This window comes from Bison bison, unplaced genomic scaffold (genome assembly GCF_000754665.1).
Source record: "Bison bison bison isolate TAMUID 2011002044 unplaced genomic scaffold, Bison_UMD1.0 scf7180017864380, whole genome shotgun sequence".
In the NCBI taxonomy this organism is placed as follows: domain Eukaryota; kingdom Metazoa; phylum Chordata; class Mammalia; order Artiodactyla; family Bovidae; genus Bison; species Bison bison.
This window is the reverse complement of record NW_011494952.1, coordinates 5,364,944-5,390,726: the sequence shown is the minus strand read 5'-3', so window position 1 is coordinate 5,390,726 and position 25,783 is coordinate 5,364,944. Positions and strand designations below refer to the sequence as shown.

The window sequence follows — 25,783 nt, the reverse complement described above, 5'->3', positions numbered from 1 at the left end:
ATAGCAGCACTGTTTTCAGTAGCCAAGACATGGAAGCAACCTAAGCTGTGTCTATCAGCAGATAAATGGATATAAAGAAGCGTGTGCACAGGTGCATGCACACACACACACACATATTCTCACAATGGAGTATTACATAGCTGTCAAAAAGAATGATATAATGCCATTTGCAGCAACATGACCTAGAGATCATCATACTAACTGAAGTAAGTCAGACAGAGAGGACAAGTATCACGATACCACTTCTACCTAGAATCTAAAAAAAGGATATAAATGAACTTCTTTACAAAACTGAAACAGACTCACATATATACAAAACAAACTTATGGGTACCCAAAGGGAAAGGTGGGAGGAAGGGATAAGGTAGGAGTTTGGGATTAACAGATACACATTACTATACATAGAATTGATAAACAACAAGGACCTACTGTATAGCACAGGGAACTATATTCAATATCTTGTAATAACTTAAAATGGAAAAGAATCTGAAAAAGCACACATACATGTATATATATATGTATGTATAAGTGAATCACTTTGTTGTATAACTAAAACTAACACAACATTATAAATCAACTATTTCAATATCAAAAGAAAAAACTGGTACATGAATAAGACATTGTGGAGGCTGGGAAGTGAAGGACTTAGTGAGCTACTGCTCTGCAGACTAGCCTCCCTCCACTAGGTTGACTTGCAACAGTGTGGTCTTGATCTTCTGCCTATCGAGTTATCCCGCCTTGCTTGGTTATCTGGCCCCTGCCATTATCACTGTCATGTGCTAGACTTTACCTCACGCTTCCACATTCGCCAGCAGCTTGGTCCTGTGTGCTCAGGATGATGCAGCCCATACCCAGCCTCGCAGCTTCTTCACCTCTTCAGTGCCAGGGATATTCAGCACCCTCTACTTGAGGCATGCATAGCTTTTAGCCATGTGCTGGATATTGTCATCACCCAGAAACATTTTACCTCTGAAATCTCCAATCTCGAGATTCTGCTCTCAGAGCAAAACCCCCTATCTTTACAGCTTGTGCTGTGTGAAATATGGCCACAGCAGCAACTGCCATGAGGAGCTAGAATCTATTTCCCTACCTCTTAAATAAGTGACTTCCTGGCCCAACTCAAAAGAATCTGATGAATGCGATGCTGTGTGAGTTTTGGAATCAAGGCCTCCACAGGTCCTGCATGCTGATGGAGCAAGGTCTTGAGGCCTGCCCAGTGGAAGATAAGAACTCAATGAGGAAGACCGAAGCAGTTTGGCTGTTGGCCATCACCAGAGGACACATAATGTCAGGTCATCTTGGATCTTCTAGGCCAGCCAACCTTCCAGCTGAATGTCGCTTTATGAGTGAACCTGGGTGAAACCAGCTGATGAATCACCCGGCCAACCTACAGAATCATAACAAATAATAAACTGTTGTGTAAGCCACCAAGTTTTGGGGTGGTTTGTTACATAGCAATAGTTAGCTGAAACATGCACATCCTACTTTAGGAAGACCTCCAGAACCTTGACTTCTCCATTTAAAATATACCACATACATAGAGCTGTTTGTTGTTTAGTTGCTAAGTTGGGTCTGACTCTTTTGCAACCCCCTGGACAGTGGCCCGCAAGGCTCCTCTGGCCATGGGATTTTCCACGCAAGAATACTGGAATAGGTTGCCATTTCCTTCTCTAGAGGATCTCCCTGACCCAGGGATCAAACCCACATCTCCTGCATTGGCAGGTGAATTCTTTACCACTGAGCCACCAGGAAAGCCCATATGTATACCCTATATATATAATTAACATTTAATTATAGGCCCCTCTGGAGTGATCACCATCACCCTCAACTTTCTGTACTACATGCATAGTAGGCAGAATAATGGATCATCAAAGATGTCTATGGTTGACATCTCCGGGAGCTATGAATATGTTCTGTTACATGGCATGTGGGAACCAGGGTAGCAGATGGAATTAAGGTTGCTAATCAGCTGACCTTACTATAAGGAGATTATCCTGGGTTAGCTGGGTAGGCCCAGTGTAATCACAAGCTTCCTTCACAGGTGAAATAAGGAGGCAAAAGGTCAGAATCAGAGAGAAATAGAAGATGACTTTGAAGATAGAGGGAAGGGCCTTAAGCCAAGAAATACAGGTAATCTTCAGAAGCTGGAACAGGTGAGGAAATAGATTCTTCCCTAGAGCCTCCAGCAGGAACAGTTTGACTTTACCACAGTGAGACCCATTTCACTCCTCTGACCTCTAGGATTGTAAGATAATAAATCTATTGGTTTAAGACATTTAACTTTCAGTAATTTGTTACAGCAGCAATAGGGAACTAACACAACTTGCTTTAGCCACACAAAATGACTCTCAGAATTCTAAACATTGTTTGAACCTCTACTCTTCCTCATCTGCCTGGTGAATTCTATTCATTCCTCAAAATCTTACTCAGATATTGTGCTGAGTCGCTTCAGTCATGCCCAACCCTTTGCAACCCCACTGACTGTAGCCCTCCAGGCTCCTCTGTCCATGGGATTCTTCAGGCAAGAATCCTGGAGTCGGTTGCCAGGCCCTCCTCCAGGGGATCTTCCCCGACCCAGGATCCAACCCACATCTCTTTATGTCTCCTGCACTGGCAGGCAGGTTCTTTACCATTAGCGCCACCTGGGAAGCCCAACTCAGATATTACCTCCTCTAAAAAGTTTTCCTTATTGCCCCACCTCCCCATAGACTAAATTTCTTTCTCCTCTGTATCAATAAATTATTTTAGGAGAAGCAATCGAAAACACAAATACTCTGTTTCTCTTTCACTCATTTTTTCTTATATTAGCAAATCACTGAATGGTGGTTTGTGACCTTTTTATCTTTTTCTTGAGGTTGTAACATCAAAGTGCCCATCTTGTGCACTGAATGAATGAACCACCAGGTGTTTCTGGGGGTACTAATAGGTTGGCCAAAAAGTTCATTCAGATTTTTTCCATCACATCTTATAGAAAAACCCAAACAAAACTTTTGGCCCACCCACTGCCATACACTGAAGTGCTTGGACTATATGAGCATACAATGTCCCTCTTCTATAAAGCTCTGTCTGCTCTCTCTGGCCCATGGGTCCCCAATATACTTGTGATTCTTCCAGGGCCAACCACAGGAGAAACAGAGATGCAGCCTAACATGACTTCAGCTGCCCTACGCTCCTCTTCAAAGTGTTTTCCTTCCTGTGGTGGTGGCTCTACCCCTCACCTTGAGTCCTTGAGATGATGGTCTACATGGTGTCCTATTCTTAACAAACAGGTTCTCAGGAAGAGTCAGGCACATTCACGTCCCCAGTTACATGACAGCTAGATGACTATCAGAATCTTGTCTCCATAACTGAGTAATTTGTGGGTGCTGTGGTGCATAAAACCCAAGATAGTCCTTCTTGTTCCAAATGGGTGCACATTAGTATAGGGTCACTATTTGAATTCAGGTAAGGGTGCAATTTTCTTGTAACACTAGAAATTCAGATCTTAGAGAGGATGGGCCAGGAAAGGTTGACCATTTGTCTAAGATGCTTCACTAAGACCTCCTAATTGCTCCACATGACCCCATTATTAGAATATGCTCTCTCTTCCTGTCACTTTTGCCGTGTCTCTTGTTATATTTGCTAATGCAGTCAAGGCCGGATGAGCAGTCTGCTTAAAGACAGAAATCTAAGACCATAGAGGGGCCTTTGTACTTCAAGCTCCATTCAGCTGTTATTGACAGTTTGAACAGGGCAATTGCACAGCCACTAAATTTTCTTGTCCTTTAGAAAAGCATATACTCTGAACTTTAAGAAATAATTTAACTTGGTCATTAAAAAACCTAGTGGAACAAATTTGAGCATCTTTGGAGAGTTAGCTATGAAAGAAAGACTGAGAATTTTATATTATTGGCAGAAACAAAAGGGAAATGTTAAGAGTTGCATAATAACTATAGCCAACAGCCAAGTTTCAACTGTGCAGATTTCATTATCCTGAGCTCTTAATCACCAGTCCTAGTCAGGCAGGAGCAGCCTTATGCATTATATAAACATCTCAGCTGGAACAGAGAATAGGTCCAGACCTGGGAAAGAGACAGTCAGAGCTGGGCTGGGCTTCTTTAAATCAAAAGTTCACTAAAATATATCTCCAGGATAATATTGCCTTTCATCATTCCAATCAGCAATATTTGTTCAAGTCAAAGTTTTGATCAAAACAAAAAAGAGATTAAGTAACCAAAAGAGCACTGCAGAGAACTTCAGGAATACAAATAATACAGAGACACTTTAAAACATTCACTCCTCCTCAGCAGAGCCCTGTAATGACCTACACCAGATCACGCTCTCATTTTTCGAAGCTCCATGTCAGTGAGGAAGTGGGCCAGGATTAGAAGTAAACTACTTCTTCTACTGACTGCCCTTAATAACAACTGTCTCAATTGAAAAAAAGCAATGATTGAAAACAGCTTAAAATATGCATACACATTCCAGGGTAGGATTCAAAATCACCATTAGTAAAGCGTGTGCTATGTTTGAGACATTCCGGCCTACTTTTGCCTACAACTATGCAGTGTGGCGTGGCCTTTGACAATGTTGATTATGCCATTATTTCTTGTGCCCTTGATCCACCCACTGAAATATTTTGTAGGCCTCGGGCTGTCTTGGTTAAAGAAACAGACGCTGTACTTAGTGAGTGCCAGGCCCACAGGTGCACACCAGGAGACAGGCCAGGGTGGGGCTGGCCCCAGGGACCTCACCATCAGGTAGGGAGAGATCCCTGAATAGGGGGATACCATTGTACATTTGGTAAACTTCTTCAGGGAAAACAAAAGGTGTTATGGGAGAAAATGATGGGTGGGAGGCCTCCAGGAGGAGGCCCCCCTGCTGCTCTCTAAACAATCAGAAGGGCCTGGTCATGAGATGGGGAACGGGTGGAAAAGCTTGAGTGGAGGGAACTGGGAGGAGGGAAGGCTGCTGGGCAGACAGGGCCGGGCTCAGATCAAACTTGACCTTTGAGGCCACCGCCAGGAGTTGGGATTTCATTCTCAGTGCGGTGAGAAGCCACTGAAGGGTTTTCAGCAGGGGAGTAACACGTTCTCATTTGCTTTTTAAAAAAGTACCACCAGGGACTCCTCTGGTGGTCCTGGGGCTAAGACTCCCAATGCAGGGGGCCCGAGTTTGATCCCTGGTTGGGGAACTAGATCCCACATGGGGCAACCAAGACCTGGCACAGACAGATAAATAAATATTTAAAAACTAAATAAAAAGTATCACTAGTATCCCTGAGACTGCTGTGTGGAGAGCATGGGGTTGGATTCTGAACAGTGGCACAGGCCCAGCTAGGAAGCTCCTATGTTCTCCAAGAGGGAAAAAGGGTGGCTGTGACCAGGATGGAATTGGCAGAGATGGAGCAAAGCAGAGATTCAAGTCCATTTTGGAAACAGATGCACTTAGCACATTCTCCTTTTATCCAGTCTCCTATGGTATTTATCTAATTGTCCTTTGGGACTTCCCTGGTGGCTCAGACGGTAAAGCATCTGCCTACAATGTGGGAGACCAGAGTTCAGTCCCTGGGTCAGGAATATCTCCTGGAGAAGGAAATGGCAGCCCACTCTAGTATTCTTGCCTGGAAAATTCCATGGACAGAGGAGCCTGGTTGGCTACAGTCCATGGGGTCACGAAGAGTCAGACACGACTGAGTGAGTTCACTTCACTTCCTTTGCAATATTGACAATGAGCCTTATATATGTCTCGTTTCCATCTCATCAAGGTTATGCACCTTTGACAACAGAGACTGTTAATCATCTTTAAATCCTCAGATCTTTTCACGGTGCCTTGGCCATACATGGCCTGCCATAAATATTTGTTTAGTTATATACACAAAAACACTTACTCCAGCTTCCTTAGGAAACCTTCCACGTGGGGCTGGCAGAGACCTGGCACTTGGTCGTCTCTGGTGACTGATCATTAAGCCTGTGGCCTCGAAAGCTGCGGCGTGTGGCTAAGCCTGCAGAGGAACACGTTGAGGGACATCTGTGTGGCCCATCACGAGAGCAGCCTCTGACAGATGGCACTGCACCAGCCATGGCTACCCCAGCAGGAAGAGCATCAGTAACCATGGGAACCACCGGGGACCAAGGTCCAGGCCCCTCCACCAAATGGGAAGGCAGGGGATAGGGAGGAGCCCAGATACAGGCAAACAGGAGTGGCTTAGGGCTGAATCTGATTTAGAAAAATAAAGGAATGTGGACTTTCACTGTGCTCTAGTGCCTAGAGTCAATTTATGAATCTTGGTAATATTTACATATAAGGGTCTCATAAAGTTCTCATCCGTTTTTAGACTTTAGCATCCTAATTCAAGGGAATATCAACTCTTTTTGGTGAGTTACTGCTTGGCTAGAAAAGAAGGGGAGAAGGGAGGCATATGCAGCCACTACATAGGGAGAAAGATTTATAACTGATATGAAAATTAGTCTGGAAGACAGAGTTCAATTTATGTCTACAAGAGCCATGTCACATAAGGCAATTAGCTGGACTTCAAGTGCAAGTGAGCTATGAATGATCAGATGCTTTGGATCCCCCTCTACCCAGGTCCCAGTAGAATTAACCTTATTCTGTATAGAGAGCAGACTCCAAAACAGTGCCAGAAACTAAGCATAAGGAGTAACCAAATACCAGAAACTGGAAAGATCTCTGCCCAGATTCACCTCCATGAAGCCAAATGAGAAGGTTGCTGAAGACCAACAGATTGCCCATTTCTACGGCCTGGACGGAAGCAGGATGCTCTTTGCCACACATGCCTGTGATCCGGAGTGATGTAAGCTGGACTCACTGGGACAGGGTGGAAAGAGGAGACAGCAGAGCTGCTAGAGAGTCATTGTGAAACCGGCAGGCTGCAATATCACCGCTCCTTCCTGAGGATGGGCAGGGAGACAGCACTGAGCGTGGGATAGACTGGTTTCTGTTTCCTCCAGCCTGCCCAAGCGGGCAGTTTCAGTTTTGACACTGCAAATGGAAGTGATTGATCTTGAGAGGCTGAAGCCAGAGGCAGTGGGGTGAGGGGGGACAATCCCTAAGGCTGAACGTCGGTGTATCTTCAGTGGTGACATTCCTCACCGAAGTCCTAGCTCACCCTCCTAAGTTCTTTCAGCCCAAACCAAACTGAGTAGCTTTGCTTGTCTGTTAGGGGCTGGGTGGGTTCCTGGGTCTCTACAGAGCTCTGTTTTGGTCTCTGACAAATTTAAGTTTATCCAAGCATTTGGAATGTTCAAATATACTTCAATCTTTGGCCAGCATAAATCCTTTTTAATATGGATAGAGTACACAGAGATCATTCAACATGTGGTCTATTAAAAGCCTGGACATAGAAAGGTGCAAGTAATTAGCTAAAGACAGAGAGAAAAGTTTTCTACTGAAGGAAATATGTTCTAAGAAGCAGAAGAAAAATTTTAAAAAATCCTATTCATATATTTGATCAGGCCAAAAAAGACAATGCAGGTATACTAACAGCAGATGAGGCTATAAGTAGGCAATAGGACATGATAAGTAAAGGCTACGTATAAATTAAATACAGGATTTGTTGTTAGGTTGCTAAGTTGTGTCTGACTCTTTTGTGATTCCATGGACTGTAGCCCGCCAGGCTCCTCTGTCCATGGGATTTCCCAGGCAGGAATACTGGAGTGGGTCACCATTTCCTTTTCCAGGGGATTTTCTTGACCCAGGGATTGAATCTACATCTCTTGCACTGGCAGGTAGAGTCTTTACCACTGAGTTACCTGGGAAGCCCGAAATACAGGATAGCCACATTCAAAATCATACTGCTGCTGCTGCCGCTAAGTTGCTTCAGTCGTGCCCGACTCTGTGCGACCCCATAGACGGCAGCCCACCAGGCTCCTCTGTCCCTGGGATTCTCCAGGCAAGAATACTGGAATGGGTTACCATTTCTTTCTCCAATGCATGAAAGTGAAAAGTGAAAGTGAAGTTGCTCAGTCATGTCCGACTCTTAGTGACCCCATGGACTGCAGCCTACCAGGCTCCTCTGTCCATGGGATTCTCCAGGCAAGAGTACTGGAGTGGGGTGCCATTGCCCTCTCCACAAACCACTGGCAACAGTCAATAGCAGCCTTGAAAAGATAGTAAAATGAACTAGTGAGGTGGAGGGTAAACGTAAGAAACTCTACATATAGATGGAAGGCCATGGAAAATGTTGTAACAGAAGATATTAGATAAGACATGAACCGTTGAAAAGCGATCTCTTAGATAGTAGGGTTCTTGAAGAAATAAGGTTGCAAAATGTGACTTAGTAGAACAAAATTTTCCTAATGCTAAAAGGAGGGTGTAGTGGGGACACAGAGGAGAAAAAGAAGACTCCAAGTGTATACATTCTTCAGCAAAAAATAACTGTATAATAATTGTCAGATTACTATACCATTATACATCAACAACCTCAGATATATGGATAATACCACTCTAACAGTAGAAAGCGAAGAGGAACTAAAGAGCCTCTTGATGAGGGCAAAGGGAGAATGTGAAAGAGCTGGCTTAAGACTAAATATTAAAAAAACTAAGATCATGGAATTCAGCCCCAGTACTGCATGGCAAATAGAAGGGGAAAAGGTGGAAGCAGTGACAGATTTCCTCTTCTTGAACTCCAAAATCACTGCGGACGGTGACTGCAGCCATGAAATCAGAAGACCATTGTTTCTGGGCAGGAAAGCAATGAGAAACCTAGACATTGTGTTGGAAAACAGAGACCTTACTCTGCTGACAAAGGTCTGTCTAGTCAAGGCTGTGGTCTTCCCAGTCGTCACATATGGTTGTGAGAGCTGGATGATAAAGAAGGCAGAGCGCCAAAGAATTGATGCCTTTGAACTGTGGTGCTGGAGAAGACTCCTGAAAGTCCCTTGGACAGCAAGGAGATCAAACCAGTCAATCTTAAGGGAGATCAACTCTGAATATTCACTGGAAAGATTGATGCTGAAGCTTCAGTATTTCGGTCATCTGATGAAAACAGACAAAGTCCCTGAAAAAGTCAGGGAAAAAGTCCCTGATGCTGAGATCACTGAAAAAGTCCCTGATGCTGGGAAAGATTGAGGGAAGAAGAGGGTGTCAGAGAAAGAGATGGCTGGATGGCACCACCAATGCAATGAACATGAACTTGGACAAACTCTGAAAATTACTGAGGGACAGGGAGGCCTGGAGTGCTACCATCCATGGGGTTGCAAACAGTCAGACACGACTGGGTGACTGAACAACAGCAACAGTCTTCTAAGTATCTTAGCAAAACAACTGCTAAAACTAATGTCCAAAAACACTTCTATCAAGGTATAACAATACAGATGACCATACACTTCACCAGTGTTATTTTAACACAATAGAAAAACACATATACAGCTTTCAAAGAAAAAGGACAGACTAACACATTTCTGAATCAGGTCAAAGTAATACTGATGTGAAGGTAACATGTAGTTATTTTTAGATACAAAGACTCAGGGGGCAAAATGCTTTAAGGAATTAAACTACTCAAAGATACTTGCCAAAACACTCAGAGATAATTAAAAAAATTTTTTTTTAATGGGCATTTCAGTTTTAAAGAACTGTGGAAACCAAAACCAACGGGGAATATAAGCCTAGTCTATACTTATCTAGATTTTAGTTTCCAAATTATATAGAAAAATTATCTGTAAAAGATAATTAAAAGGTTAAAAAGGGCAATGCATAGTAAAAGCATAGCAGCAATAATGAACTTCATATACTAGAAGGCATGTAATAACAAGACAAGCTCTACAATGATAAGAAGAAATCAATGCAAATAACTGACACACGAGATGACAAATCAGAATCGGTATCATATGAAGAAAGCAAAAGTAAAAATAATACATGGAAGACTTGAATAGCATAAAAAGTGGGGCTGAGTTAACAGATAACCCACATTTTAAAAAATCTGAGTGTTTTCTTTTCAAGTGTTCTTAGCACATTTACAAAACTTGACTGTATAGAGACCGATCATAAGGACAAATATTCCCCCAAACATGTTATATCAATCAAATTCTTCAGCCACAGAGAAATAAATATAAAAGTTAAGAGGAAAGGTTTATGACAGCAAGACAATAATAAAAAATAAACTCAAACTTGGAAATTATAAAAAAAAAATACCCATCGGAGGAAATAACTTTATAAATGGAAAAATGTTTTAAAAGCAAATAGGTTTATCACATCTTTATTAAGAATAAGGAAAAACTGCCAACCACCTAAATCAAGTGGGGGAATAGTTAAGTAAGGTACTTTGTATGTGGTCTTGGGCAAATTACTTAATCTAAGTCTCTATTTCCTTATCTGTAAACTGGGGATAATTACCTCCTTCAATGAACTATTGTAAAGATGAAATTAGACAATGCTTGTAAAATATTTTAATCACTATGCCAGCCATCAAGAGAACACTCAGTCAGTCTTATCTATTAAGACTGTCATTATTTAAAATTATGTTTACATTGAGTTTGCAATAATAGAAGTGCTAATGTTACACCACAGAGGGGAAAGTACAAGGTCATCATCTGAAATACAGTTGATGAAAACTACATAAAATAAACAAATATGTGTAACCATTAAAATTGAAGCTTACCATTCTCTCACCCCAAGTACCACCTCAGCACACTGACACAGCTAAAAGAAACAAAAATGGGACTTTCACTAAGCTGTGGAAACAATATGGGTATTTAGGAATACAGAGCTGTGATTTATGTAATTTATCAGGCATCCTGAAGCAAAACTTTTAAAAAGTCTCTTTGGAATGTTTCCCTGAAGAGCTCACATCTATCTTTTTGCCTCTCAGGACCTCAGATCCTGCTCCTTCAGGTGTTGCTTCATCCCCCTCACAGGGCTGATCACTGCTCCTTGTTTCTCTCATGTGCGTTCCTCTCAACCAGCGGAATGGATCTTCCCTGGGGACCTGCCCTTCTTTTGTATATTAATATGTGAATACTTAAAAATTTAATAATTGTGTCCCTGTGGAAAATTCTTAAAGAGATGGGAATACCAGACCACCTGACCTGCCTCCTGAGAAATCTGTATACAGGTCAAGAAGCAACAGTTAGAACTGGGCATGGAACAACAGACTGGTTCCAAATTGGAAAGGCATATGTTGAGGCTGTATACTGTCACCCTGCTTATTTAACTTATATGCAGAGTACATCATGCGAAATGCCGGGCTGTATGAAGCACAAGCTGGAATCAAGATTGCTGGGAGAAATATCAATAACCTTATAAATGCAGATGACACCACCCCTATGGCAGAAAGCGAAGAACTAAAGAGCCTCTTGATGAAAGTGAAAGAGGAGAGTGAAAAGGTTGGCTTAAAACTCAACATTCAGAAAACTAAGATCATGGCATTTGGTCCCATCACTTCATGGCAAATAGATGGAGAAACAGTGACAGACTTTATTTTTTGGGCTCCAAAATCACTGCAAAAGGTGACCCAGCCATGAAATTAAAAGACGCTTGCTCCTTGGAAGAAAAGCTATGACCAACCTAGACAGCATATGAAAAAGCAGAGATAACTTTGCTGACAAAGGTCTGTCTAGTCAAAGCTATGGTTTTTCCAGTAGTCATGTATGGATGTGAAAGTTGGACTATAAAGCTGAGTGCAAAAGAATTGATGCTTTTGAACTGTGGTGTTGGAGAAGACTCTTGAGAGTCCCTTGGACTGCAAGGAGATCCAAGCTGTACATCCTAAAGGAAATCAGTCCTGAATATTCATTGGAAGAAATGATGCTGAAGCTGAAGCTCCAATTCTTTGGCCACCTGGTGTGAAGAACTGACTCACTGAAAAAAGACCTTGATGCTGGGAAAGACTGAAGGCAGGAGGAGAAGGGGATGACAGAAGATGAGATGGTTGGATGGCATCACCGACTCGATGGACATGAGTTTGAGCAAGCTCCGGGAGTTGGTGATGGACAGGGCGGCCTGGCATGCTGCAGTCCATGGGGTCGCAAAGAGCTGGACACAACTGAGCGACTGAACTGAACTGAATCAGGCTATAACCTGTTGCTACTTTCCTAGTTTCCAAATTTTCTACAGTGCATATGTATCACCTCTTTGTGGTAAACTGAGATAATATTGATTTGCCATAAAATTCACCCTTTTAAAGTGTGTAATTCGGAGGTTTTTATTATATTCTCAAAGTTGTACAGCTCTTCCCACTATTTAATTTTAGAACATTTTCATCACCCCCAAAAGACACCTTGTGCCAATTAGTAGATATTCTCATTCCCTCCCCACTCCAGCTCTGGAAAACAGGAATTTACTTCCTGTCACAATGGATTTTCCTACTCTGGACATTTGTTATAAATGGAACCATACAATATATGGCTTTCTGTGTCTGTCTTCTATTCAGCATCATGTTTTCAAGTTCATTCATGTGCTAGTACTTCGTTCCTTTTTGGGACTGAATAATATTCTTAGATGTATTAATTCTCTAATGGAAAATCTATTTTAGCTTTTAAAAAAGGTAATGATTACATACGTATAACTTTGAGTTTGTTTTTTTTTTTAATTATTGGCGGCACTGGGTCTTAATTGTACCACACAGTATCTTTGTTGCTGCGTGTGGGATCTTTAGTTGCAGCATGTAGAATCTAGTTCCCTGACCAGGGATCGAACCCGGGCCCCCTGCATCGGGAGTGCAGTCTTAACCACCAGACCACCAGAGAAGTCCTACTTTTGGTTGTTAATTCTACCAAAAATACCGTGGTACACTCCGATCATAATAAAAAATGATTTTTGGTGATGCATAAATTGTTTTTCAAAATCATGCATTTAAAAATCACAGTGAGCCTGTTAAACCTGTTTTTTTCTGACTCAAGCTCTCAACTAAAAAGAACACAGGAATATAAATGATATCTTGCTGAACATCAGACACAGAAATTGAACCCAAAGAGACAGCTGTGGGTAACCAGGACCAATGCATACAATTCTATCTTAGAAGATGAAAAATTCTTGGCTTTAAAATTCTGAATGTTCAAAGGAATACTTACGGTAACTGAAATGAGTAATTTTTAGAAACTAAGCATGTAAACTATTCTGTGGCAATCAATTGTAGTTATTTTAATTTGTATAGATGTAGCATAACTGAGCTTTATACTCATTAAAAAAAAGAAGTTCCAAATTGCTTGTATGCATGTTGTATATTTGTGTACCTGCAAATCACAAACATACAAATACTGATGCACACTCAGTGCATGAATTTAATGTTCTAATCTCTACTTGTATAGGCAAATCCTACATATTTTCAGTCACAAGGGATATAGCTCAATCAAAGCTGACTGCAGCTAGGTTATATTAAGTAAGGGTAATTCATCAAACTGTACACTTGTAATCTGTACACATTTCTCTATGCATGTTATACTTTAATACACCTTTTTTAAAGTTAAAAAAAAATAAAGCAACAGAAGACTCTACACATTGTTTTCACATTGGAGGGCCTGTAGTCCTCATCTGGGTGAGCCTTAGCTAAGGGCTGGAGGAAGCTTTGTCAAGAATTAATAATTAAAATATTGCTCAAGTCTTTAAAGAGACATCAAATGCTCATTTGAGAAAGCTAGCATCAGTCTGCAGACTAGAAGTGCTTAAAAACCCATCCTGATAGAGAAGAAATCTCTACAGTCCTCTGTCATGAGTTGTTCATTCAAAGTGCTCTCTAAAGATGTCACTTGGGTTAGCATCTGTACTGCCAGAGAGACCACCTGCTGCAACACCTTCAGAGATGATGACAGTCAAACAATTGCATTTAATCATTTACGAGACTATAATATGTCAGTTAGGATTAGCTTATGCTCTCATTCAGGCAAATGAAGAAAATAGTTTTTTTCCACCAGCCGCCCCACCACCCCCCAAACCAGGATTCTTAACAAAGTTAGACCATAAAATGCAAAAATGCTAGTGGACAAAAAACTATAAAAATATCTCATTTTTATTAAAGGTTATTGACTGCCAGCAATGTGTAGATTCTAGCTAGTATTCAATGTTTTCAGGACATGTTCGTGTACCCTCCAACTCTTGGTGGGAATTATGACATGAAAGATTGTACATTTATTAAAAGCAGGATGAAGCACTGTTTGTGGGAGTGGAAGATGGTATCATTATTTTGGATAATGATAATTTTTGGATAATGACTCAGAAGACTTTAAAATGTCCATAACATTCATTCGATTATAAGACTTTATTCCTAGAAAAATATTTAGGATTACAGTAAGATTCCATTAAAGGAGTGCTCATCATATTACTGTGGAAACAAAATATTGGAAACAATTTTAGAAATCTGACCACAAGGGAGGAATTTTTAAAAAGCGTCCACATACCGGAAAAGTATAGAGTAGTTAAAAATGTAAAATTATAGGAGTACATTTATTGTTATAGTTAGAGGCTCATGAGTAACACCATTCCTTAAAAATTATGTACCTAAATATAAAGAGAAATATTTGGGATATAGATACATTAAAATATTGATGTCATTAGGATTAGAATTTTCTTTTTTCTTATCTACACATCCCATCTTTTCAGTAATGAACATGTTTGTTATTTTATAACAAAGACATTTTACAAAAATGTGAGGGTGGGGAGGTAGGAAAATGAAGGACTACAATATTTATGTGTGTGGGAATACACTCTCTTGTTCCATTATGTGAAATTCGTGTCTATTCTTTACTTTCTCTCTGTGTATTGTAGAAGCTGTATGTGACATGCCTTTCATATGGTAGGAAACAGCCTTACTGCTTGCAGCACCTGTCTTTCCATTCTAAGCAGCCATCCCACTGATCAACAGTATCATCTTGGGGCTTCTGGTCATTCAGCTCTCTTGACTTCTGTCAAAAGAACTAACATCTCAATAGATGCAAACACACAAATACACAGCCACTAAGCCTAGAACAATGCAGCAGAGCTACGCCGGCTGCACGCTAGGTGTAGGAACAAGCCCATGGGAAAATCTCCTTCTGTTCTCTTTCCAGATCAAGTCATGAGACGTTGAGAGATATCCGTTCTCATGTCAGAAGACAGTCCCTGGTCCACTTCAAATAAACCAATTTTTAAAAAATCTAGAATCTGAAATATTCCAAAGGTTTACTGTTGATTTTTGTTTGATACTCACAAAGGGAAACAATTTCCCTTCCTTGAAGCCTCTTTCCAGGAGCCTTAATGATTGGCTGCCAAATTTAGCCTTGGCTCCATCTCCACCATGTCTATTATTCCTCCATGCTATTGATGTGAGGCCAAATCTCATCCCTATTTAAAGCGCCCAAGAGCAGATGTCTTGATGAAATGGGGGTGGTGGTGAATCTATATTGAAAAGAGCCAGGAAAACATGCTATAATGAATGGAAGCACACAGTTTCATGACTTAAGGTATTAAAAGTACACTCTCAGGAAAGAACCAATAGACTTAATCACATGATATGAAAAATCAAAGGCAGAAGAGGGAATTGTAGAGAAGGCAGTCAAGAAATCAGCTGCTTTTTAGAATGACTGGGGGAACTTGTTTTGTTTCAAATACTGCTGCCTGCACAAGAATGGCCTTGGCAGCACTGCTCGTAATAGCCAACATCTGGAAACAAACCACTGACACTACAATGGATAAAGAAATAATAAATTGAGGTCTATTCACACAATGGAATATTATACAGTGCTAAAAAGGGATGAAACACAGCTGTATACAATTATAATGAATCTTACAAACATAATATCGCAAGAGGCCAGACACAAAAGAGATTTCATTTGTATAAAAGTTGACAATCAGGGAAAACTAATCCATGGCATTAGAAGTCAAGACAGTGGTTGCCTCAATTAGACAGTGACTGAATAGGGGCTTAAGATGGGATTTTGGGTGCTGCTAAGTGGAAACAGTGTCAGACTTTATTTTTTGGGGCTCCAAAATCACTGCAGATGAAATTAAAAGACACTTACTCCTTGGAAGGAAAGTTATGACCAACCTAGATAGCATATTGAAAAGCAGAGACATTACTTTGCCAACAAAGGTCCATCTAGTCAAGGCTATGGTTTTTCCTGTGGTCATGTATGGATGTGAGAGTTGGACTGTGAAGAAAGCTGAGCGCGAAAGTATTGATGCTTTTGAACTGTGGTGTTGGAGAAGACTCTTGAGAGTCCCTTGGACTGCAAGGAGATCCAACAGGTCCATTCTAAAGGAGATCAGTCCTGGGTGTTCTTTGGAAGGACTGATGCTAAAGCTGAAACTCTAAAACTTTGGCCACCTTATGGGAAGAGTTGACTCATTGGAAGACTCTGATGCTGGGAGGGATTGGGGGCAGGAGGAGAAGGGGACGACAGAGGATGAGATGGCTGGATGGCATCATCGACTCGATGGATGTGAGTTTGATTGAACTCCGGGAGTTGGTGATGGAGAGGGAGGCCTGGCGTGCTGCGATTCACGGGGTCGCAAAGAGTTGGACACGACTGAGCCACTGAACTGAACTGAAGGTTGTGTTTCCATATGTAGGTCCTGGTTAGGTTAGATTGGGGTGTGTGTTTAGTTTGTGATAATTCTTTAAGTTATATAGTTATGATTCATGTATTTTTGTTTAAACAAGATACAGTTCAATAAAAAAAGTTTAAAACTCAGATTTCTGGGCCCTAACATAAATAACTAAGACTACAGATCATAAAATTCCTGGGAGTATTCAATATACAGCAAAGGTTGAGAATCACTGGACCAGATGATCTACATCTAACAGTGTTCCAGTCTCTTCTAGCCCATGAACCAACTGTTAAATTCTCAGGACTTTTGCAAGCCTGTTAAAATAGGGTCAGTACTGAATATTAGTTATATAAAGTTTCAATTAAATAAATTATATTAAAACAAAGGTAACTACTCAAAACTTACCACTTTGTATTTATTCTACTATATTTTACTATTCTCTGTATTTTGAAGTTTGTTATTGTTGCTCAGTCCCTAAGTCATGTTAGACTCTTAGTGACCCCATGGACTGCAGCATGCCAGGCTGCCCTGTCCTTCACAATCCCCCAGAGTTTGCGCAAACTCACGTCCATTAAGTCAGTGATGCCAGCCAACCATCTCATCCTCTGTTGCTCACTTCTCTTGCCCTCAATTTTTCCCAGCAACAGGGTCTTTTCCAATGAGTCAGCTTTTTGCATCAGGTGGCCAAAGTATATTTTGAGGTTATTTATTCCAGTTTTATCTGTATAATGGAAATACTATATAACCATGTGCTACTGTGGGCCTCCCCACTGGTTTAGCAATAAAGAATTCGCCTGAGATGCAAGAGATGTGGGTTCAATCCCTGGATCAGAAAGATCCCCTGGAGAAGGATATGGCAACCCATTCCAGTATTCTTGCCCGGGAAAGCCAATGGACAGATGAGCCTGGCGGGCTATGATCCATGGAGTCACAAAAGGGTTGACATGACTTAGTAACTAAACAACAAGAATGTGCCATCTCTTTCCAACTCCACACTCGGTCACAACGGTGGTTTCAAATGGGCCATGGTGGAAGAAGTTACACCAGTGAAACCGGCAACCACTCCCCATCAGGTCTTGCTCTATTTTTCTGTCATCTTGACTTAAGAACATGACTTTAAAATGTTAATAATGCAGATTAAACTTAAAAGAGTGTAATGTGTGTAGCAAATATCCTAAAAGCTCTTATTTGGCTCAGCAAAGAAATCATTCATATCTTTGATGAATGAATACAGCCTGACATATGCCTTTGTTACTTCACTTTTGTCTTCCTCACATAAAGAAAAATATTGGGCAACATTTATATGGGAATTGCACTCATCAACTGTACCACAGGTAGACCATGGACAGATGAGTTCTCAAAACCAGTATTTTGTGAGACCCAATTAGCTAAACGGAGTTTACAACAAAGACTATTTTCTATTATTATTTATAAATAGTATGCTACACCCATTCTTTATGTCAGTAAAATTTATAATCAACTTATGTTTGCACATAAATGCATTCTTTTTCTCTTCCAGAGTGCAGGTTGATTTACCAGCACAAACCTTTCACGTTTAAGATTCTATGACTCTATATAATTTAAGAAAGAAGAAAACAAAATAAGATGGGAGCCTCCAAAGAAGGCATTTCAGCATAAGATAATGACTATACTTTACAGAGTACAGTATATTTCCCAACTTAAAATATGATCCTCAGACCAGTAGCACTGGCATCAATGAGGTACCCCCTGGGAAATGCATAATCTTAGGCCTCACTCTAGAACTTCTGAATCACAATCTGCATTTTATCAAGATGCCCAGGTGACTTTTATGCATATTAAATTTTGGGAAGCATCACTTTAAAAATAAACTCCCTGCTATGAATGGAAACTCACATAACTGGTTTGAGACTCATAGCAACCTAGCCATTGGTGATCTCTAAGCAGCTCATACCAAATGAAGGATAGCACTGCGGAAAACACCTAATAGCTAGCCCTACACTTGAAGAGTGAAGAACAGGGAATCCTGGTGTGCTACAGTCCACGGGGTCACAAAGAGTCTTACATGACTTAAGTGACTCAACAACAAACCTGAAGAGGACATACATCTTGCAACACACATTTGTCCAACACTGAAAAGGGAAACTAAGCCACTAGGAAACTAAAGGCTATTCTAGGCCACTTGGATGATTCATTTCAAAAAAGGGGGAAAAAGTACGAGAAAAAAAATCTTATCAGGAGCTTTCCTCCGTATATGTAATAAGAAATGTTGCCAAAGACTTGGATCCAAAAACTGAAAACAGGGCAGCAAGTGCCACATGACAAAGTGTGGCAGCTGGAGAGGGGAGTGTGATGAAACATTTCCCAGAGATGTAATTTAGGCCACGGTAGCTATCAGTGCTGAGGGTGAAAGGGGGAAATTGCAGTGCTTATGTTTTTCCCATCAGCATATCAGTTAGCAACCCGCGACAGAGAGAAAAGATGGTCAATGTCCAGGAAGGATTCAATACTAGAGTTAATTGAAATGATGGGAGGAAAGTCTCACTTGTTTTGAAATTGAAGGCAAAAATGTTCTACTGGCAACACTGTTCTCTGAAAATATTTTAGTTATTTGGCTGAAAACACAGTAGCTGCTTTGAGATGCAAAGGTCTACGGGGAAAACACCTTAGCTAACAAGTGTCTGAAAGGGCATGAGAGCCAGGTATCTCCCAGAGGAGCTTGCTATTACTTTGAAGCAGAAACTGAAGCAATAAAGTAATTCATGCAAACCTCCACAACCCTAGAGTGTGAAGAAGACAAATGTAATTGTGACCAGGCTACTGGTACTCAGGGACACAGCTGGGCCCATTTTCACCCAAGAAAAAAGGTCACTATAATCATCCCTTGTAGTGTCAGACCTCAGATGACTCCAGAACATTTAGCAGCAAAATGATATGGATGCCCTGATGTGTTATAACATTTTCCTTGACATACTTTAGCAAGGCTAAGAAGAAAACTCACCCTTGTTGAATACCTACTGTTTTTTGTGTGTGTTTTAATCATTTATTTGCTTGGTCTTAGTTGTGGCATGTGGGATCTATAGTTGCAGCCTATGAACTCTTCAGTTGCAGCATGTGAAATCTAGTTCCCTGACCAGGGATTGAACTGGTAGACTCTGCCCTGGGGGAGCACAGAGTCTTAGCCATTGGACCATCCAGGAAGACCCCCTAATATCTGTTTTACGTGTGTGATTTCACAGCATTCTCATAATCCTGATGGAGGTGATATTGTCTCCATTTTACAGATGAGCAAAATGAGCTCCAAAGAAATATGTCACCCATGTCACATGATTAATAAAAAGCCAGAAATCCAGACAAAATTAAAAATCTCCACAGTTGATGAAAACAGGCATCTCAACAAAAACAGCTTGAAAGGGATCGGAGTATGGGGTAGTTAAGTTTCGAATACGAGGAAAGACTGGTCTGTATTGATGTCCAAGAAGATAGGAAAGGTCTCTCCTAGGACCCACCGTATCTTTACACTGCTGGAATCCCCTTGTAACCCATTTCTGGATGTATGTTAGGTTTCAGATATACTTCAAACTTGATAGCTGCAATTTTGGCTAAGTTGGAGGCTTCAGAAGGTGTGCCATGTTTCAGCTCAGTTCATAAAAGAACTGAGCCCTGGACTGGGCTTTGGAAACCTGGGTTCAGCCCCAGCTGCGTCATTTATGAACTAGAAGAGTGGGTGAGCTGCACTGCTTCTCTGGATGGTAGATTGTTTCTCACCTATGTGAGGCTGGATTAAGGATCCTTAAGAACCTCTCTAGGTCCAGGATTCAACCCTCCATGACTCAACTGTTTACTAGTGTGACTTCCATCAAAATATATTAGAGATGCCCTGAAGAATTAACAATCTGTACAGACAACACTGCTGTGTGGTTCAAGTTACCAAATACAAAACAACACACATAAAATTAAAAAAAAAAAAAACCTACAAGAATAATTACTTCTTTAACAATCTGCAAGAATAACCTGGAATTGAATATTTTAAAGTGCTTCCCCCCCATTATATACTTAAATCAAATATATATTCAAATTCTTAGATCTCAGTACAAATCCAAGCTCTACTTCCAATTAGTTCTTTGACTTAATATACCTGAGTTTCCTTTTGCTTCTATAAAATTGGAATTTATAAAGAATATTATCTGTAATGCAATCAAGTGTCTGGCATCTAGAAACAGCATGATGTAAGTACTGGTTATTGTTATTCTGGCAGTCATTAGGGGTCCGGACTAGGTTGGGTGACAAACAGTTACAAGGAAATTTCTCCAAGGAGGGATCGAGCCTGAGATTGTAACCCCATTAGCACTGGGTACTTGCCATTAACCTGTGTCTATGCAATAAATAATGTCAGGTGCAGAGAGGAGAAATATAATCACACTTGTGGACCTGCAGGCATCCATCTGGTTTCCTTCTTTGTAAAACTTTCTAATTCATCCTTAGTTGATGAAACCATATCGGACATGTTGATGTGCTTGATGGGACAGCTGCTGGCAGTATCTGAGGGCAGGAGTGTCCTGGGACATCAAAGAGTGGCTGTCATACTCACATTTTAGTGTCTTCATTTGCCCATTTCTCAGTTTCTGTCCAATGTGTATGAGGAACAAAAGATTCTAGGAGGAGGTGACTTCACTTTGTTTATAAATTCCAGCCTCCCCCGCTTCCCCCCCAAAATAAACCCTAAACAATTTTTATTCTGACATATCAATAACCTGTCTATACACATCCCATCTGTTTGGGTGACTGCCTCTTGCCTTTCCAGGCAAAGCTCTCCTTTTCTCCTCCCCTCCCCCGCGAATCACACACTCCCACCCCCTTCCCTTTTCTATATACACCTCACTTTTTGTGACTTATCTTTCCTTCCCTCTCCAAATTTTGTTTCGGTGTCGAGAGGTTGGTGGGGAGCCTGGATAGAGAAAAGAAGATGAACACAAGAACCAGATTCAAATAATCTGAACTCTTTGAACCCTATTAGGTGAAGCCAGAGTAAGGCCTTCAAAGAATGAGACTGAACTGCCTGTTTTCTAAAAGGAAAAAGGAAGACCAATAAGAAGAGTAAAGAAAAAAAATTCCTGTTTTCTACAGGTACATTTCTTGAGTGAAAAACAGCAGAATTTCATGTATTTCCAGGAGTGTTTTGAGAGAGGTCAAGCATAGTAACCAAAGCCTCTAAAGTTCAAAAAAGCAAACAAATGGTTGCTAATTAAATTACTCTTAGAGATACCATACTCATTCTAAGGCCTTTTTTGGTGCTAACATTATATGATTCAGAGTATAATTTTACTCTTTAAGCAATTATAGGTTTATAGTTGTTATATGGATAATTTACAACATACCATTGTCACAGCTAAGCAAATATCAGTTGATAATGAGGTCTTAACCTGTAATGGGATCTTCCCAGTCTAATGGAGCTATTATGATCTATTTTGTAATGATACATTATATAACAACTTTTATAGGACAAAGCTGTTATAGGACAGCTTATAATAATCCTTTAAACACTTAAAAGTATCTTTTAACTAATTAAGCTTTTAGTGTTATTAGCTTGGGTTGGGGGTATCAGTACATTAAAAAAGATACAGTAAAGTTTTCTTTGGTAATTTATTTCCATTTTACTTTTTATTATCCCTTTATATAATACTCTCTGAGAAGGATTAACAACTTACACATTATTCTACAAAAAGTAAGGGTGGAGGAAGAAAGAGGGGAAAAGAGAAGGTTGTCAACCTGGCAAAAACGGAAAACGTCCTGTTTAATCTTTAAATATTGGCTGTTTTCAGGACTTACATTGGTATTTATTTACTAGGTATCCAAATCTATCTATGTGACACATTTCAGACAAACTGAGGTTGCAGAAGGAATCCAGTACTCTTAAGCACCAGGTCATGCTGTAATGCTTTCTTCGTGATGCTGTGAAGACTCAGACAGCTTACAATTTTGTTTCAATGCTTTTCAAGCAATAACACCTCAAGTTTGAGATACTGTAATTTAGCAGTTCTAGATGAATGCATAATCTCTCCCTCTTGGTTTGAAATTCTACACTCTGTCTTTCTCTAAACTCTTACCCTTTTATTATCTATCTAGACAAAAATGTGCTTGGAAAAATTTTCCCATCCATACATGGAATTGCAAAGTAGTCCCACAGGATAGAAAACGGTGAATTTGTGAATGTACTATTGACCCTCAGTTCAGGGCATGCATTATTTTGATTTATTTTCTCACTTTTCCTGCATGAATGTTTAATATCTTGTCTTTTAAAATCTATTTGTAAGATCCTTAAAACTGGAGACCCCCATAGTAAAAATCTTAAATTTTTGACAGGGCCATGCCATAAAGTACACACGAATATTTAATATTTTGCTGTTTTACTTAAAGAGAATGGAATTTATTCTTTTGTAACACCTCTGTCATTGAATTTTACTACATAAGCTGTAATTACCAAGTTATCTTAGGCAAGTCACTTAAACTTCCTTGGTCCCAGTTTCTCTATTGGACAAGATTTTTCCAACTAGAGAATTTAGGTTTTGGATTAAGACAGAACTTTAAAAAATATAATTTCTTCCATTTACTAGGAACTGAATCTATTACCTGACCTCTCTGAACTTTCAATTCCTCACCTTGTCCTCTGGAGACCAAGAGAAGTGTTACACCTAACAGGAATTTTTTTTTTTTTTTTTCAGAATGAGAACGTAAGTGTAAGGAATGCAGCATATTACCTGAATTTTGGTTCAAGCTCAAAAATATCAGTCATTTATTGTATCAATTTTCTTTCTGCTCTAGAGTGCTAAGATTAGGACAGATGTAAAATTGCAATGATTGAGCATGCAAATACCCTGTATCTTCAGCTATTCCTGGCACGACTTGGATCCCCAACGTGAAAGAGAAAAGTCTTATAAAGAACAAACTGATTCAAGGCCCATTTTAGTGCTATTTTTACTCACAGAGTAAATAAAATAATTTTAATAATCATGGAAATTGTGATATTCATAACTGAGTCAATAAAAAAAAAATGACAAAGACAAATCATTCTAAGACAAATGACCAAGTAAGTTGTTCTGAAATGCATGCTCAGAATTAGATAGACTATGTCAGCAATCTATGGTCACGGGTTTGCACAGACACTGACCTGGCTTGCTGGAAGTGAAGAACAGAACACCCTGCTCACAGCTGGACTTACCTACACAAAAGAGAGAAGTGCCTTATAAAGTATTGCTCTGTAATACTTGCTTGCTTGGAGCACATGGGGCGCCACTGACATTTTTAACATGCATTGTTTTCCTCTCCACCCCACCCACCAAAGAGCAGAACCTGCTTTATTTTTTCCAAGTGTCAGTGTTAAAATGGCATTTCTTGGGGCCATATACATTCTGAAATAGCTAGGTGAACTTTTTGTAGCATTTCTGAAAATATATTTCTGAGCATTTGGGAATGATACCAAAAAAAAAAAAAAAAAGCAGTTAGCCACAAAACCATGAACAGAAACAAGGAAAACCTTACAGGGATTTTACAATACAGAAGGAAAAGAAATGGATCTACTATTCCTCCAAAATAGCATTTTTAGGCTGTATTATCATAAGTGAAAGTCCAAATGACTCTGGGTTTGTTTTTTTTCTATTTGATTGCATTTGTATAGTTAATAAGCTATGTTGTTGTCCCAACATCAAACTGCCCCTGTTTCTGTTTCTACCTCTGTAACCACACACAACCCTATGTACTTAAAGTCACACTACTTTCTACATTTGGTTGGACAACAATATGCAAGCTTAGAATACTGTGATTTCATTGCTTCCTAATGATTTTTCAGTCTTCCACACTGTGAAGAACAAGTTAAATTCCTTTCCCACTAACAAGTCCACATGTGATCCAAGAATCTCAGAGAAAACGTACTTGAATAATAATTTGCTGCCTACTCCACCTGTGGAATGGTATGCAGACATTATTTATATCGAAAAGAGCTTGTGCTTCTCTTTCAGCAAACAGTGACTCTCTCGGGCGTCCACAGTTACCAGAAATGAAATATAATTTCAAATTTCTGAAGAGTGTTTTAAAACAAACTTATCAGCGTTTTGTTAAAAAGCCTAGCTGTTTGCTTAAATCAAACACAGCCTATTGGCTATTTATATCTGCTGATAGTGAGAACACAGTTATACAGAGATGAAAACTACTGGTAACATACTTTTGCAGTTTAGAGGGGATATGCTGTACAGTGTAAATACGCAGCACTGCTCCTGTGGGTGCTGGGGGAGCCCCAAACGAGTGAAACCTCTAGCTGAGCATCTGGCTGGGGTTCAACAAAGCTTCGGGAACAGCACAGGCTGGGGACGGGGAGTTCAAAGTCAAAGAGCTTCTCCTCTTCCTAGGTCTGAGCGCCTTTGTGTGTATATTAATCTTCATGCATTCCCCCCAGCCCCCAGCAAATGTGTACAGTCAGCTAGAAAGGCACAGCTTGTGTGCTGACGTGCAAAGCCAAGTCAAAACCCTGCGCTTGGCACTCCCTTCTAACTTTCTGGCTTGTCCAAGTCTAAATATTGACATTGCTCCTCAGTTGAGATGTTTGATACTGCTGAGGGTAGCAACGGCAGAACTAACAGCAGGATCAAATGATACATTCTTACATCGTTGAGCCTTCCTTCCACTTCTTTTTTTGTAGAGGGGGTTGGATTCCCTTGTCTGCACATCTTCCTCCCACCCCACCCTTCCACCCCCACCCTGTTTTTCTCCCCAAAACCTGAGCACGCAGAGACTAGGTAAGGTGTTTTGCAAGCCCCTCATGGCAGCTCCTACTGTTGTCACAGCAACTCACAACAGACTCCACAGACACCGGGCCGGGGTGGGGAGCGCCAAACTGTGGGCTGACCGGTCAACTCTCTTGGGGTGCAAGCGCCAAAGGGGCTAGTGTCCCCCCCTGTGCAGTTCCTCTGGCTCCCCACCACCTTCCAAGGAAAAGAGCCTTGTGGTCGGCGCGGCGTGTCCCCCACCCCCTCCCTGGCGCAGCCCTCCTTCTAAGGGTGCCCTGTTGTGCATTTTCTCAGCTCTAAGTTAGGGGTGCGGCTGTGCAGGCGCTCCTAGGAATCTCTTCTGCTGGCCTCTGATGGGAGGGTTCCCGGCCTCGCAGAGAAGGCGAGGGCGGCTCCCAGAGCAGCTCGGTCCCACGACTCTTGCTCGGGACGCGGCCGGCCGCGTGGCGCGGCCCGGGGCCCCCATAGGCCACCCGCCGGGGCCGGGGCGGGGTGGGGTGGGGGGGGCTCCGCGGCGGCTGCTCGGAGAAGTTTCACAGCATAGCGCACTCACGACACAGAACCTAC

At 40.9% G+C, this 25,783-nt stretch overlaps 1 protein-coding gene across 12 annotated transcripts in view; it reads right to left on the bottom strand.

Moving 5' to 3' along the window:
* Nucleotides 1–25,783, bottom strand: part of RHOBTB1 (Rho-related BTB domain containing 1) — a 140,127-nt gene that overhangs the window by 47,898 nt on the left and 66,446 nt on the right. For 6 of the 12 annotated variants that reach the window (XM_010857423.1, XM_010857422.1, XM_010857424.1 and 3 more), the window contains one exon: nucleotides 23,605–23,655. The exons of 2 other annotated variants lie outside the window; for them this stretch is intronic. The gene's annotated coding sequence lies outside the window, so the exon portion shown is untranslated. Of the gene's footprint in view, nucleotides 1–1,089; nucleotides 1,552–5,868; nucleotides 7,602–10,596; nucleotides 10,626–23,604; nucleotides 23,656–24,365; nucleotides 24,394–25,783 lie in introns of those variants that run through there. 4 more of the 12 variants (XM_010857426.1, XM_010857430.1, XM_010857425.1 and 1 more) reach the window with 4 other exon arrangements.